This window comes from Sorex fumeus, unplaced genomic scaffold (genome assembly GCF_029834395.1).
Source record: "Sorex fumeus unplaced genomic scaffold, SorFum_2.1 ptg000240l, whole genome shotgun sequence".
Taxonomy (NCBI): Eukaryota; Metazoa; Chordata; class Mammalia; order Eulipotyphla; family Soricidae; genus Sorex; species Sorex fumeus.
The window spans coordinates 14,021,587-14,045,860 of record NW_026606297.1 but is presented as its reverse complement, the minus strand read 5'-3'; the positions used below and the strand labels follow the sequence as shown (position 1 = coordinate 14,045,860).

General features: G+C 41.5%; 1 protein-coding gene across 2 annotated transcripts in view; it reads right to left on the bottom strand.

Moving 5' to 3' along the window:
* The window catches only part of CDH6 (cadherin 6), a 141,807-nt gene extending 123,152 nt beyond the window's left edge, over nucleotides 1-18,655 (bottom strand). Inside the window, exon 1 of one of the 2 annotated variants that reach the window (XM_056108955.1) lies at nucleotides 18,479-18,655. The gene's annotated coding sequence lies outside the window, so the exon portion shown is untranslated. Of the gene's footprint in view, nucleotides 1-18,137; nucleotides 18,242-18,478 lie in introns of those variants that run through there. The other variant, XM_056108956.1, reaches the window with a different exon arrangement.
* Nucleotides 18,656-24,274: the final 5,619 nt, after the last annotated feature.

The window sequence follows — 24,274 nt, the reverse complement described above, 5'->3', positions numbered from 1 at the left end:
ACCGTTGCTTCAGAAAATACTTGAGAACATGATAGAAAAGCTAAACCCCAAGCCAAACTCCACTGAGAGCAAAGGAGGTGCTCACATGGCACCATGTCCTTTGAGTCTCTTAAGGTTACTCTCCAAATGAGACTTGAGAACAAAACGAAATTATATTTTTCTTCCAGCTAGTTAAGTCTCAAATCCCTTGAGGGGAAAAATGTTTTCTTTTTTGGACAGTGATGTATTTCTAGTCCGTTTATTCCCCAAACAAATACACCAACACCCCACTTCACACTGAGAGTAAAATCAAAGCTAGGAACAGAGGTCTTTCCAATGGCTGCTTACTCTCTAGTGCCAGGCTGCAGGGAACCTTTAGCCCACATGAATCTCATCTTGGATTAACTCTAACGCTCTAGTTTAGTCAACTAAATCCCATGTCACTCCTTCTGTATTTAATACCTGGATTCTTCTTTAGAGAAAGAGTGACTCAGTGCTCTCGTTATACACAGCATCCATTGACTGCATACATTCCTTTCTCACCCTTTTTTCCTGATAGAATCCCAGTTTTTCTCAGCTCTCTTCCTTACTCTACACAGAGACACACAGTCATAAACACAAACACACATAGCCTATCCAAGGTATGGATCTCTAGTTTAAATCACGATCACGATCACGACCATCCTGTTATTCGTCGATTGCCTCGAGCAGGCCCCAGTAACGTCTCCTTCGTCCTAGCCCTGAGATTTTTTAAAAAGTGCCATATTCAAGGCTATTTCAGAGTTAGGAGAATGAGTCCCATCATTGTTACTGGTATTTGGCATATTGGGTACACCACGGGGAGTTTGCCAGACTCTGCCGTGTGGGCAGGTTACATTTGGTAGCCTGCCAGTTTGTCCAAAGTAGGAATGAGATAATAAGATGTCATAATAAGATGTCACATGGCTGCAAATGTGGCCACTGCGCTTCCAAGAGCTGGGTTTTATAGTCTCTGGGTCTTGGCTGTTGATGGGATTACACGACGCCAGGGGGCCAGTTGGTGGGTGTGACCCCTGCCTACTGGAATTTGGAGGATCTGGGTGAAGGATGCTCAGCCCTGATCCGAGCAGGCTTGGAGATCTCAGCCCCGGGACCCGCATGCCTTTGTTCCTCTGCTGGTACCTTCATGCGTGTGGAGAGTGGTTTCAGCATGGTGGTGGTTGGTTCTGGAGGTCTTCAGCTGCCGGAGCCCTGGTCGGGGCAGGAAGGGAAACTCAACCTGCTCCCTCCAAGGGGTCCTGGCGAGGACAGCCAAGTGCGGGGGCAGGAGACTCTGCGGAGTTCTCTTCTGGGAGCTGGGTTTTATAGTCTCTGGGTCTTGGCCGTTGATGGGATTACATGACACCAGGGGGCCAGTTGGTGGGTGTGACCCCTGCCTACTGGAATTTGGAGGATCTGGGTGGAGGATGATCAGCCCCAATCAGAGCAGGCTTGGAGATCTTTAGTTTAAATACACCAGTTAATGCCTAGAATATCCTAGCAATAAATAATGTGGCATTATGGTTTGAGCTAGACAATTGGATCAGAGGCAGTGAACATTATGATGTTTGGGAATCATGGATGATGAGAATAGTGGATTCTTGCTCTTTTCTCTGTTAGACCAGGGCTTCTTCATCTTTTTCCACTTATATGAGTAGAAAAGTCACCTGAGAAATGTATATGTGATCCCAGGTATACAGGTATATACGACGGGTATATAAATCAAGCATTCACTATTAACAAATTATAAATATATTTTAGCCTTCTCCCAGCTGACCCATGTTTGATCCATGGCACTACGTAAACACTGCCAGGAATGATCCCCGAGCAAAGAATCAGGAATAAACCCAAACAGAGATGGCACCAAAAGAACAACAACAAAGAAATAATTCAAAAAGTAAAATTAAAAGGTCTTTTGGTGGCTTCCATATTCAGTTACACGACCCTATGTGGGTTGGTGACCCACAGTCCCCTGCAAGTCTGAGGCAGCTCACTAGGTGAATGACTGGTGATGGAGAAGGTAGAGGGAGAGATGGAAAGACCTGAATTTTATTTATTTATTTTTTAATCACAACACTCTTCTATGGATCCTTTGGAAACGGCTTTCCTATGAACTAAATCTTATGTAAAATATAATTTTATTTATTTATTAATCCACTTTGAAATGGGATTTCCTCTTATTCATGGCCCAAAGCATCCTAATATACAGGACGAAATCACTTAATGAAAGAGCAAAAGGCAATCAGATATTTAGGATGCTGAACAGGAATTGCTGTAGCTCACTTTTCTGATCATCTTTCTTCTGTTAATAGGCTTACATACTGGCTTTGCCTCTCCCCCCACTAGCCTAATCACTCCTGAAAAATCCTTTATTCTTTTCTTCTAGCTTTGGTGATGTGAAATGTGGGAGAGGACAGCCCTGGACAGTTCAGGTTACTTGTGTTAATGAGAGATGCTGCTGATTGGAATGTGTCAATCACAGGAATAGTGCAAAGGCAGAAAATAAATGTTGGGAATTGCTGTTCCAATTTTTCCCAAACCCGGAAGTTCTGTTCCTTCCCCCTAGAAGTTATAGTTTATCATATGGTGAGAGTTATAGTTTATCAATTGGTATAAACATTTGCCAGAATGTACCCAGACCCTATTCCAGTCTAGGAAATCCACTTATGCAAAACCAAACTAATTTCTAAGCTATTGATTGATATGTATAAAATTCTCTTTGTACCTTTGACTTCAGACTGATGGATAGCACATTTGATGGAGGAAGTATAAAGAACTTCATCCAAATCTCTCCCACTTCATCTCATAACCTCACAAAACATTTGGCATGCTCAGATAGCGCTGGGCTGAACTGCATATTTCATTGCCAAGCAATATTCATGAGGATCCTATTCCATGCACTGACTGCCACTTAAGGAATGAAGCAGGACTACATAATCAGTTGAATTTAATTCAATCTCTTTTGTTCAGCCACGTTCAAGGTTATAACAAGGTATGTAGAATCCAGTACCAGACTGCCTATAGAACTTCAAGAAACATTTCCAGGGTTGGAATTTAGTGGGGGGGAATGATCTTGCTCATAAAACATGTACATAAGTGTATTCCACAGATTGTTTTGCAGATTCAGTTTGATGTACTACTGTGGGTGGATAATAAACTAAAAGATAACCAAGGTTTATCATACTAGTCCACACCAAAGAGAGAAAATATACAGCTACAGTTTTCCACCTGAACACATAAATAAAAAATGTAAACAATTCTATGCCTGGGGGTATAATAAACTTAAAAAAGCAAGTTTTAGATAAAAATTTGCAAATAAAAAAACTGAAGGATAGCATTAGAAAGCATATCTGTTACAGGGTCTGCAGCCTTATTTTAGACATTTGGCCAAAGGCACCTCGGTCATCCTGGGATATCTCCCTTTGGCTGGGATCTCCTTTTGTTTAGATGGTCTCTGAGATTGGCCTAGAGTATCTTGCCCCTTAAGTGTACTCCTACAATGTGTTCAAAGGGAATTTGATTATAAGGAAAGAAAAGTAATATAACACATGACTAATGTAGAGGCATGTAAACCTAGCCTCCAGTTTCATAATGAACATCTTTCACTTGTTCCTTCAAGAGTCATCAAATGTGTTTTTGCCTATTGTCAAAAATGGTGCTGAGCCTTAAGGTAAGAGTAAGACTCAGAGGCTTCCTTCTCTAGATGCTTATGGATGAGATGTCAGCAAGCATGTACAGACTTTGAAAAGATGTGTTTATCGTTGAAGAGGGGGAGCTGAGTAAAGGCTAATATTAGAGGACGGATGGATTCTGCAATAAGAAATCTACGCCTAGAGCTGGAGCGATGGTATAGGGCACTAGCAAGGCATTTGCCATGCATGTGGTAGACCTGGGTTCGATTCCTGGCATCCTGTATGGTTCCTTCAGCACTATCAGGAGTAATTCCTGAGTACAGAGCCAGGAATAACCCTTGAGCATCACTGGGTATGACTCAAAAGCAAACAAAACAAAACAAAACAAAAAAACCAATCAAACAACAACAACAACAAGTAAACAAGAAAGAAATCTAAACCTAGAGCAGGACACCTAAGTGGAAGTCAGGCAGAGCTTCCTGGTGAAGTGAATTCTTGACCTTTATTTCCTGCAGATTCCAAAAGACCTCTTGGTCTAGTGAGGCTAAGTGTGGGAACAGGAAGTAAGCAACCTGGGTGGCTGTTTGGCGGGCACACTAGCTGAGGATCAGTACTGCAATCAAGTATCACACATTAAACTCTAACTTAGCAGTGGTAGTCAAATCCATGACTAAGAACACATTGTTCTCCCAAAATATATTACTTGGTTGCATCTGTAAAATGGCAATTTCTAACAGAGATACTTCACACTATATGCATACTGTAACCACTATAAGCAATTTGACATCAAATTAGGTCATTTCCCATGGTACCCAGTACAATGCCTGAACAAAAGCGTTAATTAGGAGACAGAGAGATAATACCAGGATTAAGGTATTTGTCATGCATGTGGGGAACCTGGGTTTAATCCCTCACACCACTTAGGATCTGCTGAGCACTGACAGGAGTCATCCCTGAGAAAGGAGTCAGAAGGAGTCACTGATCACCATTCGATGTGACCCCAATACCCCAAAAGTAAGTAAATAATTTTAAAGTGTTTGCTGTTGAATCAAATTGAAATCCCATTGCATAACTCTTTAATTTTAGAACATCTATGTATATAAAATTGCTATTTTTGCTGAGATACATTTCTACTGATTAGTATATGTGGAACTTATTGCTGCATGGAAAACTGAAGAACTTGTAAGGATTTGTAAAAGAAACATCATGAAAATATTCTGATGCATTCCATCAAAAATAAAACTTAAGCTTTTGGTAGTTCTAAACTTTTTGGTTCTTTCTAAGCTGGGGCAAGAGGTCAAAAGTCAAACTTGAGCACGAATAAAGATCTGGCAAATCATAATGTGGCCTGAAACTTAAGTCTAATTTTTGATTAACTATGAGGGAAGATAAAAATGTATTCAACTCTGTTGTGCTATTCATTATCTACAAAGCTGGCACTATTGGCCTGTTATTGATAGATTAATAGGCATTTTAACAATGCTGTCTTCGTTCCCTGTTTTCAAGTTCTGGCTCCATGCTCATAAAGTCCATTATAATCCCAAGGTTATAAAGATACATATCTCTAAATGTTGACTAGTAAAGTTACAGTTTTATTTGGTAGTAATAAATCTTTAATCCACAGGGATTTATTTTGTTTAGAGGTTGAAGAAAGAATCAACTATTTCCCCAAAGCTGCTAGTGTATGTTTGTCTTGTCACCTTCTGTCTCTCCAGCATTGGGCACAGGACACCCTCAATAAATATTGTAGAATGAATAAATTAATGAATGATAAATTTGAGCTTTCCAAATACTCTTGCCAGGTTCCCCTTGGGACCAATCGTAAGTGATTGCAAGACTGACTCAAATTAAAGTGAAGAGCTGGGAAGAAAGCTAAAAGGCTTTTGTGAAGCTGATATTTGCTGCTGTGGGCTATCATTAATTGACCTAACTTGCTAGGAGACTATACTGATAAATTCATTGAGACATGGGAAAGGTGTGGTACTGTTTTATTTCTAATTATATTTTGAGTCCTGAGGAATGTATACATGTGACATATGCCTATCCCTACACCCTTGGCATGTTGAGATTAGAGATACGCTTTAATTATCTACTTCTATCCATCCATCAACTATCCCAGTATATATGTAAATGTATACATACATATGAAGCAATAGAAAGCGTAAGAGTTTATTAGTTAAGAGTGTGGGATCTAGGGCTAGCGAGATAGTACAGGAGTTAAGGTACTTGCCTTGCATCCCACAGATTCTGGTTCAATCCTGAGCACCCAATATGATCCCTTAAGGTCCCTCCACAACCCCCCCCCCCCCCCATCAACTGGGATTTTTTTTTTTTTGGCTTTTTTGGGTCACAACCTTGGCGATGCACAGGGATTACTCCTGGCTCTGCACTCAGGAATTACCCCTGGCGGTACTCAGGGGACCATATGGGATGCTGGGAATCAAACCCAGATTGGCCATGTGCAAGGCAAACGCCCTACCCGCTGTGCTATTGCTCCAGCCCCTGACCGGGATGACTTCTGAGTAGAGAGCTAAGAATAGCCTCTGGTCACTGCTAGCTGTGGCCCTCATTGCCTCCCAACAACCAAAAAAAAGTATGGGTATCAAGATTTCAAAATTTAATTCTATCTTTGAAAAGTGTGAGCTGTGTGATCTTGGACAAATTGCTTAATTGTTCTGCCCTCCCAGTTTCCTTTTTAAAATCAGGAAGGAGAGCAGTGTTTGGTTCAGATCATTGTTGCAAACACTACAATCATATAAGCCAGGCAGTGCCTAGATTATTATATAAGTGCTATGTGTCTAAACCTTTATTTACTCTTCCAAACATTTTTTTGGAGTTTTGTTCCTTAAGTCAGAATGAATAAAAAAATATTCTGGAAAGAACATATGAGGTTATTTGACTGAGAATGAGAAAAAGCCATGGAGGCAAAAAAAGAAAGAAAGAAAGAAAGAAAGAAAGAAAGAAAGAAAGAAGCAATTGCTTTTATGGATTATAGAAAATTAGAGAGAAATATCCAGATACTAAAACTGTCAAAAAAAAAAAACTCAGGACAATGTTTCATTTAGGTTTGGTCTCTAAATAATAAAAAATATTGAAAGGGTAAACTCAGAAGTACTTCTTATTTTCAAACACAAATTAAGAATTGAAAAATCAAAGTGACAGTCCACTGCTAATCTGTTTAGGAAGGCATGAATTGTTAATCAGACCTCAGGCAGCATTGTTTCATACCAAGTTTAATAAAAAGTCCGCCTGGAGGAAGGAACGGTTTGGTGGCCTGATTTTGAAACCTGGGGAAACTCCAGCTCCAAGCACAGCCCCGCCAGCTCTCAGGACACCACCGACAGGACTTGCTTTGAACTGAGCGTCTTGAAAGGAGTCACAAGGATTAGCACAGGATGGAAAAGTTTTATTTTTTTTTCACTGGCACGAATGAATTGGAAAAGGAACGAAGTTGGAAAAAATGATCGATGAGCTTGCGTGTAAAGAATTTCATCCAGGTAATATTTCTGAAGTCCTCACTATTTGCCTCTTTGGGTTAGTGCCACCTTCATCTTAAAATTGTGAACCTCACAGGAGAAGTGTTATTTCATTGCTGTTGGGGGCAAGGGGGGGGAATAGGAGGTCGCACCCGGGGTGATGCTCAGGGCTTACTCAGGGATCACACCTGGTGGTCTTCAGCGAGCCATGTTTGGTGTTGGGAACTCAAATTGGGGTTGTCTGTGTGCACAGTAAGGGTCTTAACCCCATTTTTCTCTACTCTTGTTAACATGGATCTATCTATTCTATAGGGCATTTTATTGCATTAGAATCAGGTGAACATTTCAGTAGAGACTCAAATAAGCCTTTTCCCAAAAGTCTTGGCAGTGTCTCAGTTTCAGGAGCACTTGTCAATCAGGTGAAATGCAACCTGGAAGTTTCACAAACAGAACACCTCCTGAGTAGTCAGAGCCTCGTGGCTGCTTCCTTGGATGGTTCAGTTAAACACTCATCCCAAGCTTCATTCCTTACTCTAGTCTTCATGACGGCATGAATACTAGTGTGTATTTCTTCTTCTTCTTTTTTTTTTTACCACACCCCGCAGTGCTTGGAGGCTATTTCCAGCTATGTGCTCAGGGATCACTGCTGTTGGTACTCAGGGTCCCACTATGCAGTGCTGGGGACTGAATCAAGCTTGACTGCAGGCACGGCAAATACCTTAAACCCGGACCATTTCTTTAGTTCCTAATACATACTCCTTAATTACAAAACAGGGCAAGGTAGGCTTTTTTGTTTTCTCTAACCAGTCACCATAAAAAGATGATCTCAGAGAGGGAGAAAAAAAAACCCAACCTATTTAAAATCCACTTTAATTTCATGATAAATTAGGACACAAACATAGTCTTTCATAACATTTGGAACACTCAAGAGTGCAAAGCAAACTTTCTTGTTCCTTAGTGCTCAATTAATCTTGCATAGGTTCCAAAAACATCTCCTTTCTCTGTGCTCTATAAAAATCGTTCCTGGCATCACATTCAATTCAGTCACGAGAGCATATGACTTTTATGTTGCTTTTAGCTTAACTTAATTTTTTTTCCACATCAGGCAGTGCTCAGGGCTTACTCATTGGCTCTGTGCTCAGCGATCACTCCTGGTGAGGCTGGGGCGGTCGGGTGGTGAGGTGGCATATGAGATGTTGGGAATCAAACTCAGTTTGGCCACGTGTAAGACAATCACCTTATCTGCTGTGCTATCACCCCTTCCCCATCAACTTAACTTTTAAATAATGTGGCTGTCTTGTTTTATGTTCTGCCGGTGCAATTATTTTCCTAGTCCCCACCCCCATTTTTCTGAGGCCAACTCTCTACTGCAACAATCTCTGATTTAAATTCATTTTTTAAAAATAACAAAACATTAAGTAAATACTTGTTTAAATTCAAGGGTTATTTTATTTGTTTTAGAAAAAAATAAATCATGGTGCTATCTGGAAAGGCATTTTGGACAGTGGCATCTGAGAATTAAAAGCAAACTTGTGAGAGAAAAGGAAGCATTGTGAATAAAACATTTAAAAATATGGGACCTGTCTTTGGCATGCACTTGCTTCAAAGGTGCATGAACCTGCAGATAAATATTCTTTTCTGAATGCAAAAATTATTGCAGAGCCATCCTTTGTGGATCTGGAGGTTTCAGTTTACCTCGTCTGGATGACACTAATCAGGAAGTGACCCCTACATTCTGCTGCTTTAATTAGGGTCTGCCCCCCACATATCTTATTTTGATAAAAAGGCTGATCTGAGTCAGAAAAGGAATGACACTCTAACACTGATATTTATCGCAAAGCCTCCTTCCTAGAATTGATTCTTTATGAAACACGGATGAAATCCCAACTAGGTACTTTTAAACAAGTTGTGTAATATGCAACTAATTGCTGGAGATACAGTAGCTTGAGTTGGTTCAAATTAGGGTTCAGGAGTAATATAACATTCCTGGTGTATATTATCATTTTGCATTGGCGATTACTTAGTCTGACCACATAGTTTTGATCTGTATTAAATTAGAACCTGTTGCTAAGGAGAGCTTAGAATATTTTAGTTGAATGTGAAATTGAGTCGTTTCAAACATTTTATAAAATTGAAGATAGTAGATTAACAGAACTTTTTTTTTTCTTCTTGAAATCTTGCAAAGGAGATTCAGGCTTTGCAGTGAAAAATATAAGCTCATTTTCATGGTGCAAGTCTGCACTATTAAGCTAGAAAACAATTGCTTTTTGAAGTAAAAATGAAATCCTTAACATATATACCTTAGACAACTTGTGCTTGCTCACAATTACATAAAGTTCACTTTTAGGAAAAAAGATATCCCTTTTATATCTAGAAGCGGTGAGCTGGATTTTCTTTCACTTATCAAATTAGATAAGAGCATGCAACTTTTTTGTTTTCCACTAAATAACCGATTCTATCAGCCGTTCTTGAGACCCTTTGGCTTGAGAAGTACAGCATGGGATGGCAGTGCCAGAAACATGCTGCATTTATAATGTCACTTACTGTGAATTAGTTTTTGGTTGTTCTGTGTACAGGAAATTTTTGCCATGCCAGATTTTTCAGGATTCTTACATTCAGTTACAGGACCCCATACTGGGGTCATTACAACCGGCAGTTTAAGGAGTCAGGCACTGCTCAGTCAAATAGGGAATCTTATTGTCTATTGTCTATGACACATTCTGCCCAAGTCTATTTTTAATTTATCTTTATTATAGTGGTGGTGTGGGGAGGACTCTATCACAGTTCTCGGAGAGTCTGGGGACTGCTTCCAGTGAGAGTTTATGCCACCAACACCAGATGACTCGATGCTTGAGTTGTAGACGCAGTGGCAGTCACCAGAGTGATCGTCTGTGTTGTTTGCTGTCTCCAGGCTGTGTCTGTGGGAGTGAACCTGGGGCCTTATACACAAAGGCCTTATACACAAAACAAGAGCTCTTGCTCCCTGAATTACCTTCCCTTCCCTTTAAAGGATCTGTGACCATCCTTACAAAGTCTGAGTCGACTAACCATTACTATGAACCTCCACATTTTAAATGAAGGGATCCAAGGATTTGATTGGGTTGCTATTGTTTAGGCTCTGAAATGTTTTATATAACATTAGGATTCCTATTTCTCTTTGTTAATCCAAATCAGAAAGAAGAAACTAGGTCAATCATTTTTCAACATGATGTTATTCATTATCTGACCCAGTGGTCCTCAGACTTTTGGATTTCATGGAACATTAGCTGTTCTTTCTCTCTCTCCTTTACTAATAGTGGAAGCTGACATTGACTTCCCAGGTCTTAATTTTGTCAAGTTAGACCAGGGGGAATCTCTCTGTACACCATCGTGGAAGAATTGACATTTTAGATACAAAGAAGTATGAAGGTCAGTGTCTGAAACCTAATTGAGTAAATTGAGATTGATGAAAACAATAGATTGTCATCATTTTTTCATATCTGACCACTAACCAATCAAGTTTATTTTTTCTTCAAAGATTCTGGGTATCCTGGAAAATCAGTGATTTAGAAAAAAGCCTAGTCAAAACTGCTTTCAAGCTATTCCAAGCAAAACAAAAACCTAAATTTAATCACACCCCTCCAAAGTAATGGTTAAGAATTTGGAGGAAAATTTAATTCCCCTCTGCAATAGGATGTCAAAGGTATGGCATGTCTTTATTTTCTTTATTTTCTCCATGATTTTCTGCTCCATCAAAGTGAATTCATAGTAATTGTATTGCAGACTTAAATTGGTCGTTTTTAGTTTGGGGAGCATCTCTAGTGCTGTAGGAGGGCTAGTCTCAGGGATCTTACTCCTGGCTGGGCTCAGGGGACCCTGTTTTGATTCCAGGAACCAAACAGTGTTGGCCACATGTAAGGCATATGCCTCTTAATCCATATACTATCTGCTATCTTCCTTTGATTTTTAATGACATAATTTAGTAGAGATGATAAAAAAAATAACACTCAACCATTTGGCCAAGTTATAGAAGAGAGAGGCCAAGAGAATTTAATGTATCTCTGGACAGTCTCACCATCACTCTGCTCTGTGATCTTAAACGGAAATGATGGGTGTTGGGTCATCATTTCTACTATGTCTCATGTTCTTGACTATGTTTTTAATTTATCAAACTGTTCTTAAACACTGGATTAATGACATGATTCTCTGAATGTGACATTGCCTTGCACATGGCTGGCCCAAGTTTGACCCCCAACACCACTTGTGGTCTCCTACCACTTATGGTCTCCCAAACACTGCCAGGAGTAATCCCTGAGCACAGAAACAGGAGTAAGTCTGAGCACAGCTGGGTATGGCCCAAAACTAGAGGGGCAAAATGAAAAATGGCATATCAATGTCAACCATATATATTACATATATTGTTAAAGGACTACTTGCCCTCTCTCCATCTCTCTATCTTCTGCACTTACTACCTCCACCCCTCCCTTCCTTAATCCTTTTAAAATTTCCTTTACTCTTTTGTTTGTTGAAATTTTACTTGGTAAGAAATATCTGAACAAATACTGAATTGAAATGGTAATGAAGTAACAAATTGTGGGCACAAAGGAAACCATTATTTTTACTCATTAGACAAGGATGCATAGAAACAGTACTCAGCGCTACCCCCCAGTACTGTGCCCAAACTCATTAGAGTTTGTCATGCACAGAGAAAGGACTGGGCACTGGGACACTGAGATGGCCCCTGTCAAGGAAATGAAGAGCTGTCATTTGCAGTCACCTTTCTGAAGTACTTTGTTTGACATGAGGCATGCTCTGAAGGCGGGAGGAGGTGATTTTATACTTATAAAAGGTGCCATTATTATGCTTAGACAAATGGCCCACATGATCCTTTCGATTACAATTATCAACTTTAATGCCTGTGTATAAGTGACTTTTCAAAAATGAGTAACCCACAAACATTTTTCACAGCATTAAAACCTATACCACTCCGGTCAACATAAATCACATTATTCCTATGTCTTCTGCATCACTCTGTATCACTCTGAAGTCACACTTTTATTTCTAAGACATTACAAGTGTTTGTTAACAGCACGTTCATTAAGTGCTTTAGCCCAAACAGAAATTCCCTAGAAATTCAAATCAAAAAAGGACTAAGGGGAAAGAAGCCTATCATTTTCCATTTGGCTTATGGAATTATTCACATATAGGAGGCATGCTACTTATTTAGAAGAGTGTGCTATGTAGAAAAGCTCAGTAAAGATTAATTTGATATTTATAATTGCTGTCAAATGACAAATGACAAATAAGTGTCATTATTTGCTGCATTTATACAAATTCTGAGCCTTTTGTATTTTTATTTCTTTGCCTTTTATTTTTATAGGGATGAGCTGTCTTGTAATTGTCATTTATTATTATTTAGCACCACATATAGGATCGAAATGGGTGGTTTGGTTTCTATAATTATTGTATACTTGGGTTGCAAGGACAGCAGTCTATCTATTGAGAATGCAGAGAAATAATAGATGGGGAAAAAATCACTATGCTTCTAAAGTACATATGATAGATGAGAGAAAGAGAGAAAGAGACAGACAGAGACAGAGAAACACAGAGAGAGACAGAGAGAGAAGAATTAAGTTACATGCCTTACATTTCCTGATTATAGTTAAAATCCCCAGCACTATGTATATGAAACCCCCATCCCCCAGTACTATCAGAGGTCACTTCTGAGCACAGAGCTGGGAATAGCCCCCTGAGCACACCCAAGTGTGGTCCCAAAGCAAAATAAAACCCCAAATCAAAAGCAACAAACAAAATGGTATCTGTATTATATATTTGGATTGTACACCAACATTGCCAAAACAAACAGAAAAGTTCATATTCTTCAAAGCATTAAGAAAACTTGATTCTTTGGTTCTCATGGAAGTTCAGATCACTTCAAAGAAATGCACTTGTCTGGTTATTTTATGATTCATGTAGGATCATTCTTTTGAGATGGTGACTTTTTAAAGATAATTTTCAAATTTGTATTCCACTGTAGAGAGCTGTAGTGTTTACAAACATGCTAATGATGCAATCATGTGTATAAAGTTGCCTTTAATAGCAGCAGCATTTACAAAGTGGAAAGCCACCCTGTGTAAAAATGGCAATTTTGCTCCTGTTTTCCTCTTATGTAAAAACCCATCTCCTTATCACTTTCATTTTATTTACTTTGACACCTCCTCAATTTAATTTTTCCTAGCTGTTTTCCATTCCACTAACTTCCATTCCTCTCGAACGTCTTTTAGGCAGATCTTCTAATTTAGCAACTCAAGGAGAGAGTAAAACATAACAGTACTAGAGCTGGAACTCCAGTACAACTGGTAGGGCACTTGCCTTGCATGAGATTAACCGGGTTCAATTCCTAATATCCCATCTGGTCCCCGGAGCCCACCTGGAGTGATCCCTGAGTGCAGAGCAAGGAGTAAGCCCTGAGTCCTGTTGTGGCCTCCAAACAATAATAGACAACAACAAAACAACAGTGCTCTTTCACATGATGAAGCTTGAAGATAAATGATACCCTATAATGGCCAATTCTGTGTCCCTCAACTTCTTCCTAACTTGTCCTCTTCCAGAAGAGACCTCTGTATGCAGAAAGGAGGAAAGGTTTGGGACCACACTGCTCATTTATACTCACATCAAATTTAATAGTAACATTCTGCCTTTAATTAAACTCTTACTCTCATAAATCTCAGCAAGGTGATTTGATTAACAGAGGAAATGAGCACCCAGCAGTGTTGGTGGAAAGATATTCAACAGATGATGCATGGTAAAATAATCAAATCATCTGTGGCTAGGAGGTCCCATTACCCTTGGACATGTATCTCACCCTACAGTTATGTCCATGTGCTTAGAGTCTTTATTCTTTGTTAGGAGAGTAAAAAAATTTCTAGGACAGTTAGTTGGGTGTTGAAGGTCTAAAATCTTCAGGGCTGTGTCTGGCCCTCTTTGACCCAATATTTTTGACTTTAAGGAGCTTTAATCCGTTTAATTTTTGTAGTAATGAAGGTGGATTAACTTTTTGAAGTGTTTTTGTACTTTCTGCTCTTTACATATCTTCTTACTTGATGAATGACAGGGTTACAAAGACTTTTTGCATTTAGTTCTATCGCTAATTAGGAAGATTCTGGTTTCTCAGATGACTGCTTTGAAAAGATTGCTCGCCTTAGGAAGAGGAACTTTGAAAAAACTGGGCCCAGTTAATCCACCTAGAAGAAAGCTTGAGTGAAAAATTTACTTAGATTGAGGAAAGTGTCTCAACCTCTCAACACCAAAATAAAATAAAATAAAAATTGGACTAAGGGAAAGAATGAAAAGGGGGAAAAGTCATCTCAAGCTTTATATTTCTGCATACTTTCTCTCATATTATTGGAACAGTCTCATAGCTGGGAGCTCTCTCTCTCTCTCTCTCTCTCTCTCTCTCTGTGTGTCTGCGCGCTCGCACACATGTGCGCATGTACGCAGGTGAGTTTAATTTTCTTCTTTCAGTAGTTTTCTTGTTAGCAAATTTGTGAGTCTTTGTACTGAGAATCATTATTCAGAGCAAAAAAATTTAAACCAGAGAAGGTTTATATTATCTCCATTTTCACCTTTTTGTGAAGCAAATGAGATACCTTCAGTAGCTAGACTGAAACACTATTTTTTAAAATGTGCAGTTCAGACTGAGTCACTTCTCATTATTTTTCTAAGACCCTAAGTCTGATGGCCCCCTAAAGAATGGGCTGCCGTGACTAAGCCAGCAGCACAAGGCAATGGGCCCATCGGATGTTATCTCATTTGGAACACATTTCCAACTCAACAACAGATTTTTAAATGGGAAGTTGAAACTTGCTGGCTGTCAGCAGAAGAGACCAATTCATCCCCACAAAATTTAGCTGCCTTGAAGTTCCAGCTGGGGTTTTGTAAGGAAAGTAGGTCCTGACAAAGGAGGTTGTGACATGTCAAAGAGAAACATTTGAAGAACATCCTCCCAGAGTAAGGGCGATAATACCTCCAAGCATCTTCTGGGCTTCCTGGTGTTCTTCGGAATGGGGAAGGCCTCTCAATGAAAAGCTTCTAGCTTACTCTCACTTTGGAGTGCTCATAGACTTTGCAGTGCTCATAGACCTCTGAAAGTATGATTGACATTGGGTTCTGTGAATATTTCTTTAGTGCTGGGGGTTCTTTTACATGGAACGTTTGGATGTTCCAAATGTCATGACTATAATGCCAGTACCATTGCTGGGTAAATTAGGACAGATAAAGTAGTCTTAAAGAGGCCAGCAGGATGGGAAAATTTTATACTCGGACATGGTAAATTCTTCATGCATTGGCCGCTACTTTCACTGGGGATCACTGAGAAGTTATTAGGTGTGTAGATTCCCTAAAAACAGTGCAAAGTGCTCTCAGATTTCTTAAAGCAGAAGAACTACACAAATGCTAGCAAGAAACAGGGTTTTTCACTTAACTTTCATATCCGGGTGATGCTTAGAGAATAAGGAGCATGACTTAGGAGGATAAGCCTTTGTACTTTGATTTTAGATAACAGAGTAACGATTGCAGTGGAATGACAAAAGAGAAATGCACGGAGAGACCCACTAGAGGTCCCTTCCAACTTAACCGAAGTTTCCATAGTTGAAAAGATGCAGCCTTAGTTGGCATACACCACTGCAGAGTAAGTGAAGGCCAGAAGGGGGAGAAAGCCATGGCCAATACCTTAGGAAAGTACCTGGTTTCACTCAGAATATTTGCCACATTTTATCTTCCTTCACAATCCTTAGGTGGGAAAATCACTCAATGGGTCCTAGGTTGGATATTCAGAACTTGTTCTAATTGATGGATACATTTGCCATGGGAAGCCTCTGGATGCCCTGGAAAATGTCTTTGTGCTTTCTAGAAATACTGGCTATTTCAAGTATCTCTAAGCAGTACTTTTTTTTTCTTAAAAAGGAAGAGTGCATCAGCGTACATTTTCACTTGCAAAGCTGATGGAAGTTGTGGGTGGAGGAGGTGAAGCATACGTTTTCTGATAGTCGGCAACTTGGTCGAAAGTGATTTCGTTTCTATATATTATCTTTGCAGAGTTAGCATGAAGCAATGTAATTGCAATAAATTGATGTAAAAGCCAGGTAGTAAAGGGACTAAGAGTCCCTATAGAGATACCAGCCTGTCACTTACTATAATGGCAGCTAAAGATAATTGTAGAGAAGAACAGTTGAACTAAAGCATTGCCACTTTCCTACAGAATGTGCTCTGCTGCTGCTGAAGAAATTGGTTACTTCCTCTGCTTCCAAAATATGCAAGAATTATTATGATGGGTAGAAGAAAAAAAATTTTACCCCTCACCAATACTTTTTAAAGTCAGACACACCAAAGCACAAAATGGGGTGAGATGCAGCCCTGTTTGAAATTTCCCAGTACATTCTTAAATTTCTTACATTCTTTAAGTTTCTGAGCTCTGCATTGCAAAACTGGCCTCCGGCATAAACTTTGCCCTCCTCCTATGACATCTTGAAGACATCTGCTTGATCCTATCCCCCTTGATTCCACCCGACTTGTTTTCTAGCTCTCTAGAATAGCAAAACAGAACCAGGCCCGCCACTTCTCTTCCACTGAGGATGCTTCAGCTAAACTGCCTCCAGTTTATGCCTCCAGATTGATTTCTCCTAGAGTAGAATCTGAATGTTTCCTTTTCAGGCAAAGGTTCAGCCAGAAAAGCAAGGAAACTAGCATGCTCCACCATCCCTGGCCTAGGAAGATGTTATTCAGTCTTAGAGGAACAGTGCATTAACCAGGTACATCTCCCTGCCTTCCTGTTCCATCTTGCGGAGGAGGAGTTTGCACCCCTAGGGTAATAACCGCTTTGAAAGCCCATATTTGGCCAGTCAACCCTCCAGTGCAACCAGCCAGGGACATACACCAGCCACTCAGCAACATCCTTGCCTGAGAAATCACTTCTTGCCCACATTATGTGCATCGGTACCCAGTGCTGGCAGCGATGACTGATGGCACAGGCGGATGCATCTCTAGAAGTGTGAATAAAATAATGAAAATACCTTCTACGCACCCCCCCCCCCCCCCCCCCCCCGCCAACCAAGAGAGAGAGAAATGTAGGCTCTTCCGGATGATTAAACTTCCCTCTTTCTTGAACGATCTCAGTAAACTGAGGGGAACAGCCCCTTGCACGAGAAGGGACCTGCATGTAACTCCCCATAAAATATGGATTTTATTGCAGCAGTGACAACACTTCTCAGCACCGCGCTGACCTCGCCAGCATCTCCCGGCTGGAGATCTCCAATAACTCTTTGCAGAAGAACCTCTAACTGTGGAAGTCACCGCCGCTTCCCCGACCGCTGCAGTGCACACCACCACGCGCCCTTCCGTTCCATTCCAGGACCCCCGCGCGGGAGAGGCTCCACTTTTTTTCCTGCCTCGGACCCCTGTAAAACCCAGGCGCACTCGCGGCTCTGCTGTCCAGCCAGTTCTGGGAAGGGACGTTCCCCCTGCCCGAACCGTGCCCGCCCCGCCGAGTCGGAGCACCAGCGGGCTGCCTCTTGCACAGGACTTTTTTCCCTGGGCGCTGTGTTCCGTTTTCCGAGTCCGAGGTTGCACTTTTCCTTGCAACCTTAGCATTTCTGCCCTCTGGCAAGCCCGCAGCCGTGGCTGGGAACCGAGCGAGCTAGTAACAGTTTTCTCCCTGCCAAATCATCGCCATCTCAAGTTTGCCTTTCTCGGGGGAGTAGGACATGCGGGAGTTTTCCAAGCCCCTCAGATAGACGATCGGGAAGCCAAGAACTAAATAAAACTCAGCGGAGGCAGTTCACCGCACCCGACCCTCGCGATTGTGGGCAGGTGGAAAGCGACCAAGCCCCCTGCCCCCCGCCCCCCAACCTCCAAACGGTTCGCACCAACGCCCTGCTCCTGGACCAGCCAACTTTGCAAATGCCGGCGCTCGCTCGCGGGCAGCCTCCGCGAGAGCAAGAGAGCAAGGCAGTCGTGCCTCCCACCGTGCCCCCCACAATGGATCTGATCGTCTTACCGGGAGGCGGAGGCGCTGCGCCCCGTTTCCCTGCGAGGCGGCGGCGCCCGTCCTGGCCGGCGGCAGCAGCAGCGCCGCCCGGCGCAGCCGGACCCGCGCGCCCGCCCGCCCGCCCGAGCCTGGCTCGCAGGGCTTGAGCATCCCTCCCCGCTCCGCGTGCGGTACCCGCGGGTGCACGGGGCGCTGCCTCTGATTGGCTTGCATCCCCGCGATCGAATGAAGGGGAGGATAGAAAAGAAGAAGAAGAAGAAGAAGCCGAAAAGAAAGAAAAGAAAAGAAAAGAAAAAAAAAAGCAAAGGAAAGGCATCCTGCACCGTCGCCACCGGGAGACCCAGACCCACCTCCGTTCGCCTTCCTGCGCCCGGGGGGACCCCGCGACCCGGCCCGACTGCTCTTGCTTCCGCCGCTGCCGCTGCGGTGGCCGCTGGTGGCGTTCTCGCTGCCGAGGCTGGAACTGCAGCTCTCGGGATGGGAAGGTTACGGGCTCGGGAGAGCTGGCTCTTGTGGGCACACACTGATTTGCAAGTGAATGAAGTGGGAGGGAGCAAAGAGAGGAGGACTTTGTTAGGGAGGCCGGCCCCCACCCGCCCCCTCCCCTTGACAGAATGACTCCCTGTGTTTGAAGTCCGGAGCGATTCGCTCCCTGCAACAGTCCCTCAGCCCCAGGCTTTTCTCTTCCTTTCTTCTTATTTATTTATTTATCTATTTATTTATTTTTGCGGGGGAGGGGCGGATGGGGGGGCTTGGTGGGGGGAAGGGAGGTGGCGCGTTAAGAAATACTCGGAACTTGTGTGACTCCGTCTGTTCCCCCTTTTGATACTCTCCAAATGCACCTTGTGCTATTCTCAGCCACGGCTGGATGTTCTTCCTTTAAAGCGCGAGCAATTACAATTCCCGGGGACCCAGTACCTCGGCGCACTATCACTTGGCCAGCTTCCTAATATTGCAGGAAAAACACGCACACGCCTTCAAAAACAAACAACCGCACCAAAAAAAAAAAAAAAAAAACCCGGTCTCCTGAGCTAGGGACACCGTTGGTGTTTCTTCACAGCGTAAACAGGCCATCTACGGGCGCAAGCCTAGATGCGTACCTGTCCCTTGTCCTTCCAGGAACACCGATTTTTTTCTTTTTTCCCTTTCTTTCTTTCTTTCTTTCTTTCTTTCTTTCTTTCTTTCTTTCTTCCTTCCTTCCTTCCTTCCTTCCTTCCTTCCTTCCTTCCTTCCTTCCTTCCTTCCTTTCCTTGCATGACCCTGTGATCTCTGTTACTATTACAGAATGAATAACCCCAGAATGTGGGAACACAGAATTGTGTTTCCCGGGGCTCGCAGAAACTACTTGGAATCCAAACTCTTCAAGCCCGCCAATGACTTGGGTCTGATGCCATCTTTCTAAGTGAGTTGGTAGAAGACGATACCAAAGACTCGCAAAGTTAGGGGAAGTGGGGGGGGGGGGCGGCGATAATGATATTCAAGATCTTCTGAACACGGTCAGATCTTTCAGGAAAGTTCCTGAAGTAGGACAGTGTCCAAGTTAAACTCTGGTACATACTGCTGTGTGAACAGCTATGTTTACAGTTACAAAGGATTCGTTTCCAACATTGAAAACTCGAGCTGCAAAAATCTTAAGCATGTCCAAAGTATGATTCAATGAGTAATGGTTTTCTACACAGAGATGTAGACAGGATGGAGCCTGGCAATGTTGTATTAGGAAAAGACAATCTAATTAGCACAGTGATTGCACCCAGGGTCAGTGACAGCTCAAACCAGCTGCCTATGAATACTGCAAGTTCCCAAGATCTCTCCTGCCTGGGGCTCTGTAAAATACTCCAGGCGCCTTGGCTTTGGAATGGTTAAATCTGTTGGAGGTTGGTCTCCTTCCCAACTGGGCCCTTACTAGAAAATCTTTTGTTTCTCCCATAGAAGTTCAGGCATTTAAATAAAGCCTAAATCAAAGTATTTCCTCCAGGCAGGCAGTGCTTCAAAGAAGTGTGCATGGAATGGTTTTAGCACAGATGTTCCACACATGGAAAATGCAAAGACTTTGAATTTATCTCATGAAAAAAAAAAAAGCCTTCCTCTAATGAAGAATCACCATCGACTTACAAAAAAAGCCTGAACATTTTTTCTCCATGTGGCTATTGGAACTCACGAGCAGAAAGACAGGCCAGAAAGCTGCTTCTCATTCTCAGGCCTTTCCTTGGGTTATGAATTTCTTCTGCCTTTTGTTGGAAATTCTAGCACCTCTGTTTGTATGGCCCTTTACTGCTTACAAAGTCCTTTTGTAGACATTTGTTTACTTCTTATTTCATCTCAGTGATGTGATTCCCCCCACCCCCTTCCTGATTAGGACAGAGGAAACAGGTTAATGAAGAGATCATACAGGCTAAGTAACATGTTCAAGGCAATACAACTCTGAAGTAGAAATATTGCCCGTAAAACCAGGTGCATGTACAAATATATTACAAAATAATACAACTGGTCTCATTCAACTGGTCTCATTCATTTTTTTGTCAGGTGAATGAGACCAGTTGAATGAGACCAGTTGTCAACTGGTCTCATTCACCTGACAAAATATATAGTTTGAAATAATAAATTTATAATACCTAAGTATGCCAATTTAGATGACACATTTCAAGACTTCCAATATCAGATTGGGTTATTTTATTATTTTTGGCAGTGTCAAGAAATTGAACTTTAGGCTTACACATTTAAGGCACATATTCTGCCACTGAGCCACTTCTTCGACCCAAGTTGAACAGTTTTTTTTTCTTTTTGATTTGTTTTTTTTTTTTTTGTCACGTCAACAGTGACAAAAAAAACTTATTTCTGGCTCTGTGCTCAGGAATAACTCCTGCTGGTGCTCAGGGGACCATACAGGGTGTTGGAGCTTGAAGCAGGCACAGCTGCATGCAAGGCGAGTGCCTTAACTCCTGTACTATTGCTCTGGCTTCCCAAGTTGAATTATTTTTATGGTAAAAATGGGCTAAGAGTAAAGTTGATGTTCTACCCATTGAGCCAGTTAATATCTCACAAAGGAAATCTCTAATTGTTTGCAATATACTATTCTTCAAACCCCATTAAGTCTCATATAAAAGGTGATTAAAACAACTGCTTTTATTAAGAGTGGACAATCAATTTGCTTCTGAACAGTTCAAGTGACAGGCATTAAATTACATGAAGGATCTCACATTTTATACTGAAAAGGGTTTTTGTTTGATTTTTGAGAATTTCCAGTAACATTTACCACAGTAATTATTAATTTCAATTACACAATTGAGGTAAATGTTCAGAATGATTTTATCTTCATCTTTGAGATAAAGGACTGATGGTCAGGTCACTCAGTTAAATGGTTACCAGGAGTCATATAATACAGTTTTCAGTTCATTCCCTGGCACACACACCAAAACACTGGCAAGTAACAAAGCTAATTAGTTAATCAAAGGAGTCGGTTTTTGCTCTCATCCAGTAGAGTCTTCTTGTGAAACGCAACAGTAGATATACTGCGGGGCTTCTGGAAAGTTCTGACATCTGCAGGCTGCTAGCCCTGCTCTCTGCTCCCTGGGCTTCTTGGTGCTCTTTTGTCTCCCTTTACAATGGCCTCTTCTGCCCCCTTCAGTCCATAGGACACAGAATCACTGGAAGTTCTAGAACCTACCTGTTAAAGTCAGAACCATTTCCAATTCTTGGGAAGCAGCTTGGAAAGCTGGTCTTGCCCTCCACTGGCCTGATGTCAGGGTGGGCAGCAGGAAAAGACTCCTGGGATCTAGATGAGGAGGAATAAACAGTACAGTGTCCTTTCATGGTGAATAATTTGGTACAGCTGAAGTGTCTTATCAGTTTTTAGGCCACTTTACTATTTTTCTATGCTTCTGTGAAAACTACTTGCACAATCTTCTGCCGCCTCCTCCGCCTCCTCCTCCTCCTCCTCCTCCTCCTCCTCCTCCTCCTCCTCCTCCTCCTCCTCCTCCTATTCCTCTTCCTTCTTCTCCTCATCTCTTTTCCCTCATCTCCCTCTCCTCTTCCTCTTCCTCTTCCTCTTCTCCCGCTCCTCCTTGTCCTCCTCTTCCTCCTCTCTCTCCCTCCTCATTCCCTTCCCCTCCTTTCCTTTTTCCTTCCTTCCTTCCTTCCTTCCTTCCTTCCTTCCTTCCTTCCTTCCTTCCTTCCTTCCTTCCTTCCTTCTTATTCTCTGCCTCCCCACCATTACAAGGAATCTTAACTTTGTTGAGAGATTTTTCAACATTCACTAAGTCTCTCTTCAGATGATTAAGAGGTTGTCTTATCCTTATAAGGGGGATGTATAGAAATAAATAATTGCCCATTCTCTGACTTTCTTTACAATAATATACATATGTCCTTTATGCAATGATTATCTGATGAAAAAATTTTCATGATCCTCAGAAATTATTCTTGATTAGAAGATAGAGATTTCTAAAATCATGTTCCTTGTTAAGAATCATGGTCTGATGTCTTTGATTTATCATTCTAAATATTCTACCAAAAATTCTACCCCAATGTGTTACTGTCATAAAAAGTGCACATATTACAATTCTTAGTCATCATGATGTACGTAAGTGAACATATTTTAACTGAAGAATAAATACCCACTGCCCTACACACACACACACACACACACATACACTCACACATACAGAGTGTTTAAGGGATAAGAAAGGTTTAACCACTCTTGATATTATTGAAATGAAACAATGGAGACAGGAAACCTCTCTGGAATTCCCCTTTTGTGAGAGTCATAGACATCTCAATATAAACTAAAATAAATTCACACAAGTTTCATATGCTTGTCCAGGTTTTCTAATCCTGGGAGAGTTTCCAATTGTGTATTTAAAATGGTTTGGATCCCAAGATGCATTAAGACATTTCTCTATTGATCATTGTATTTGACTCATCACTCTAGGTAGAATACAGTAGCCAAAGGATTTCCAAATGAGATAAATGCATAGCAGCAAAATATTATTACCTACATGAGGGCATTTTAGGACTTTAGGAATTTTGTAGAGTATATTGAATTTTTGCTGTAATCTTTTAATGTTTTAGTCACTGTTTTGTAGTAAAACCTAAATTTTTCAGGTCAGGAATATCCAACTGTAGTTTGGTAGACTGTGCTATGGTATAAAGGTATTGGTCTTGTTTCAGAAAAAACAGGTCATTGGGGGATGTCTAATGTATTACTTCATTTTTTTTTTCTTTTTGGCTCACGCCCAGTGATGCTTAAGAGTTATTCCTGGCTCTGCATTCAAGAACTATTCCTGGTGGTGCTGGGAAAACCCTATGGGCTGCTGGAGATTGAACTGGGTTGGCCACATGCAAGGCAAACACCTTACCCATTGCTGTACTATTGCTCCGGCCCTTAGTTCATTCTCTTAATAAAGGTAAAGGTAAAGGTAAAGGCCCTCCCGTTGATCATCGATTTGCTCGAGTGGGCCCAGTAACGTCTCCATTGGAGACTTTATTGTTACTGTGTCTGGCATATCCAATACTCTCGGTAGCTTGCCGGGCTCTCCGAGAGGGGCGGAGGAATCGAACTCGGGTCGGCCATGTTGGCCGCGTGCAAGGCAAACGCCCTACCTGCTGTGCTATCGCTCCAGCCCTGGGCTGGAGCGATAGCACAGCGGGTAGGGCGTCTGCCTTAATAAAATAATTGGTATATTTCAAAACATACATCCATAGGGAAAAATGATTTCCTTCTTTCATCAGTTTTTCTTTGCAAGGTTAGAAGCATTGGGGTGGGGGCGGGAGGAGAATTGGAGAGTGGGGTGAAAATGACAATAAAATAGAAAATTCCTAAAAATATTTGAAGAATTTTATATATTGTGAGACCATCAGAATTTGAAAAAATTGCAATAAAAAGACAAAGATAATATGAAGAAGAAAAGAAGATTGAGTTCTATATAGATTATGTTGCTTATACCACTTATGTAAGCATAAACTTGAAATGAACCAGATTTTACCTAGAGCCTTTTGTTCTTTAGATACTGTGCTTGAAAATGTTCTTCTTTTCCTCTTCTCTTGTGTTTCCGTAGCCCTTTGTAAAATGCTTATAACTCTTTAAGGAGACCTTATGTTTACATTTAGAATTATAGAAGGTAGAACATTTATCTGTTTTTAATCTTACTTGA